Here is a 4,409-nt window from a genome sequence, read left to right on the forward strand (position 1 = left end):
ATAAAAATATAGGATGTGCCAAGAGATAGGACAATCCCACCGTTAAAATGTAATGCTTCATATGAATGTGGAGTATTTAGGTGTTGTCTTCTGGTTTTCTATAATAAGTTGATTTGGGAGCTTAGATTTGAAATGCATTGGAATCGAAATCACAATTACATTGGAACCAAAAGTGATTTTGAATCTTCATTTATTTTTTAGTGGAATACATTGGATTATAAATCTTCCGTTCGGGAGCTTATATTTGGAGAGCATCGAAATTCTTTGGTATAAACTAAATTAGCTTTCATAACTCAATTTAGTATTTATTGTTGAGGGTCAAATATTGCATATCAGACCCATTTATTGCATGGATTTACAAGCATGACACCGTTTAATAGCCTAATTTGATTGTATTTGTGATGCAGGGCATCTTCATGAGCTTGGACTGGGGAAGGACGCTAAAAAGCATGGATTTACCGATCTGATGACACTAAAGCATGGGACGGACTCCAGGGGACCAAGATCAACGCCAGAGATCCAAGAGAATTGAGAAATTGAAGCTCAAGTGGCCCGAAAGTCAGCCAGAATGCAAGATCATAGGTTTCTCACCATCCGTTTGTCCCGAAATTTCATATACGGCCTGAAGAATATAAAGTAACCGTACACGTCAAATTTCAGCCCTCGGATCACTATGGAAGTGCCCCAACTAACAGATCAGCCCATAAAACCATTGATTTTGGGCCCGCCTGCTATCCAGATATACTTGAAATTTGGTCTCAACCTATTATCTGTGGAGACAAGACGGATGGACGGAGCGGATTTCTCACGAACATCACAGTTTACTCCGCATGTACAGCGCGTGTATATGAGGTACAGCGCCCGCGCCGCACCGGACGGTCAGCCCGGTCAAAGCCGGGCTGACCCGAGCCGTCTTCCTCGCAAAGGCAGCGTCCAACGCTGTCCGATCATTTTTTGATCAGTGGGCCCCATCCATCATTCAAAAGAAAGATCCTAACCGTCCATTTGATTCGTAGGATGGCCAAGACTCGTGCCTAGGCGTCCTTTTAGTCCCATGCACGCAAACACACGCAGATTGCATAAAAACGCAGGAATGGATGGTGGGAGCAAAGATCGCATGGGCCACACCAAATCCAACATGAAGCTAGCCAAATCTTAGTGGTTTTTCGAGGTGGATCGAATGGTCGGAGTGGATTCTACACCTTGTATCAAGAGATGGTCCGCCGACCATCACAGCGCTCAAACGCGCAAGCTCTGTTTCGCAACAGAGCCTGCGGTGGATTGTTGTGGGTCACCCTCCGAGATGATCGGTCCAATCTAGACCGTCTAGTGGACTCCAAAGAGGCCTGTAACCATCACCTAGGTGGAAAAATTTCAAAAGACAGTTTAAGATCAGTTTGGATTGTTTAAACATCGGACGAACGGTGGCGAGGTATATCAGACGGGCCGCACCAAGAGACAGCCAAAACCATCTATTCCCAGTGTTTTTTCAGCAAGCATTCAATAGACGGAGTGGATTTATCAAAGTATAAGCGATGTGGGCCCCACCATCCGAACAACGCAAATACGTTGCGTTAGCTGTTTACGCAGTCCGGGAAATCCGAAAAACAGAGGCTACGCACACCTCCAGCAGGACTCTCTCCAGTCGACTCCAAGGCCTTATAAAAGGGGCAGCTACGGCTTGAACCAGGGAGGACGGGGAGAGTGTGAGAGAGAGGCAGCATTCAAAGGGAGAGAAGCTTGGGAACGTGGATTGGTTTTGGTGTTGCTGTGCACAAGAGTGCGGCTGCTGTTTCTCTTGGTCAGGGAGCTGAGGCATCGTGTGAAGGACGGTGAGATCAACAGAGTTTGGTTTTGAAGGAAGGAAGGAAAGGAAGAAAAAAAAAGAACAGAAAAGGACTACGGCTGGCTTGGGTTTGGGCTGGCACGCGAGCTAAGCCTGGTTTTTTTTTCCTTCTTCTCCTTTATATTTCCTTTACTTTTTTTTTATGATCAGCCTAATCATGAGCGGCTAAACCTCTTAGCTAGGGCTAAGAGGTGAAGCCTGTAGCGAGATGGGAGAGTTTATTCTATGAATTTAAAATTTCTGAACTTTATGTGATTTTTAAGTTGATAATTCAAGGAATATTTTCTCAGTATTTAATGGTCTGTTGTGACTGAAATTACAATGGATTTGCAATGGCTTTGAATATTTCTCTTTCCCTTTTTATGTTTATGAAGTCAGGAAGCCCTGTTGTTCATCATTGTTCCATGGGCATGGTAGGATGACAGTACCCTTCCTGATCCTCATACATTGTTGATTGGTTGGTAATTAGTTTAATCCTGTTGTTTACTTTGTCTCCTGGGCATGGTTAGATGATGGAATCCATTCTAATTCATCTACCTTTCATCTCTTGAAACCTATATCAATGGCAGTTCAGTGAATTTCCATAATTTGTGATACTGGCATAAAATCTCCCTGATCTCTACAAGTGGATCCTCTGAATCCCTAGTTCCCTTTCTCTGAATTCCTTAAAGTTTTAAATAGTTATTCCACAATTATTTCCTAAATTCTATTTGGCTTAGATCACATCTTAGTCTAGTTCTAGTTCTACTTGGTTTCAGATAACGTATAGGTATCAGTCCCTGTGGATTCGACCTCGGACTTACCGAGTTTATTACTACATCACAACCCTGCACTTGGGGTGTGAACAAGTTTTTGGCGCCGTTGCCGGGGACTGATAGTTACGATTTTCTGAAATTAATTAGTTTTAGAATTAGGATAAGATTAGGATTTTATTAACTTTAGTTTTAGATTTTTATTTCTATTTGACTTTTAGAACTAACTTGTTTCCTGTTTTGTAGGATCCTGACATAAAATCTCTAAATTGGTAATTCTTTCCTAAATTCTCTACTTCTTCTTTTTATAGAATTAGGGTTTAGATTTTAGAAACTTTCTAATTCTAGTATCCTCTGTTCCGTAGGAAATAGTTTATTTTTAGAATTTAGGTTATTTAGAAATTGACTTTCTATTTTGGTTCTATTAACTTTCTAATTCTAACACTTTTTGAATCTAACTCTGTTTTTTAATTTATTTTTAGGATTTTTGTCTAGAAACTAACCTTCCTATTTTGTAGGCCTTTAAGATAGAAATCTCTATTTTGGTACACTCCTTCCATACTCTCTATTTTTCAATTTTCTTGTAGTAATTTACTTTTTAGTTTAGGCTTTCTTAGTTTACTTTAGAAATTTTCGTTTTTCTTTAAAGAATAATTTCTTTTAGAAATTAATTTACTGTTATTTTTCTTTTAAAGTATCGTTTCTCTCCTTTATAGAATCTAACTTATTTTTGTTTTATTTTGCAGGTCCTTAACTTAGGAGCTTCAATTTGGTAATTCCTTTCCAATTTTCCCTCTCTTCCGTTTTAGATTTTCTTTTATCCATCTTTAGGATTAGGCTTTGAATTGAGGGCTGCGAGTGTTTCATGCCCAAGTGGGCCCGTGACAACACTCGACGTCTCTTGACTGAAGGAGGAGTGGTTGAGGGGTTGACTATCCATCGCAGGATTAGACACCGCTCGAAATCCCCTGAGTTAACTGAGGTTATGGTGAAGACCAACCTCCTCTACTTCCACCCGGGTGGAGGATAACCATGATGAGAATGAGGTGCAACAGCACCCCGCCTCGTACTCTACGAGATTTTCTACAACCGCGGGAGTGAGTACGCCCTCATGCATGCTTTTTCCGAAAACACAGGACAAATGGACATCAAGCCAGAGTTATCCAACTCCTTCCCAAATTTCATGGACTTGAATCAAAGTCCATATTTACATTTGAAAGAGTTCGATGAAATAATAGCTACATTATGTTTTCCTAATGTATCCTTAAATATCGAGGTGAATCTTAATGTTGACAAGTCGAGATTAGACTCTACATTTATAGATCTCAATAGTTAGAATTTTTCTAATTAATGGAATAATAAAAAAATTCTTCCCACACCATAAAACGATTACCCTCAGAAAAGCGATCATGAACTTTGCCCAAAAGGAAGATGAAACATTCTTTCAATGTTGGGAAAGGTTCAAAGATTTGGTCAGTTCATGCCCACAACACGGATTTGAAACGTGGCGCATTACAAATTTTTTCTATGATGGACTGACATCTTCCATGCGCCAAATGGTCGAGACAATGTGTAATGGAGAGTTCATTAATAAAGACATCGACGAGGTATGGGACTACCTCGACAGTTTGGCTGAAAAAACACAATCTTGGGACTATTACCCAAAGTCGAACACCACGTCTAGGCCGACTCAATTAAAGGAGAAAGGTGGATTATATCTCTTGAAAGAAGAGGATGATCTCAAGTGTAAAGTGACTACGCTCATAAAAAAAGTTGAGGCCATGGAAGGAAAGAAGGATAAGGTCAATGAA

At 40.3% G+C, this 4,409-nt stretch overlaps 1 non-coding gene across 1 annotated transcript; it reads right to left on the bottom strand.

Moving 5' to 3' along the window:
- Positions 1-3,989: 3,989 nt before the first annotated feature.
- LOC131223101 (small nucleolar RNA R71) lies at positions 3,990-4,096 on the bottom strand. Its single transcript, XR_009160291.1, has one exon. It is a non-coding gene; the product is annotated as a small nucleolar RNA R71 (small nucleolar RNA).
- Positions 4,097-4,409: the final 313 nt, after the last annotated feature.

Source organism: Magnolia sinica, chromosome 1, assembly GCF_029962835.1.
Source record: "Magnolia sinica isolate HGM2019 chromosome 1, MsV1, whole genome shotgun sequence".
Taxonomy (NCBI): Eukaryota; Viridiplantae; Streptophyta; class Magnoliopsida; order Magnoliales; family Magnoliaceae; genus Magnolia; species Magnolia sinica.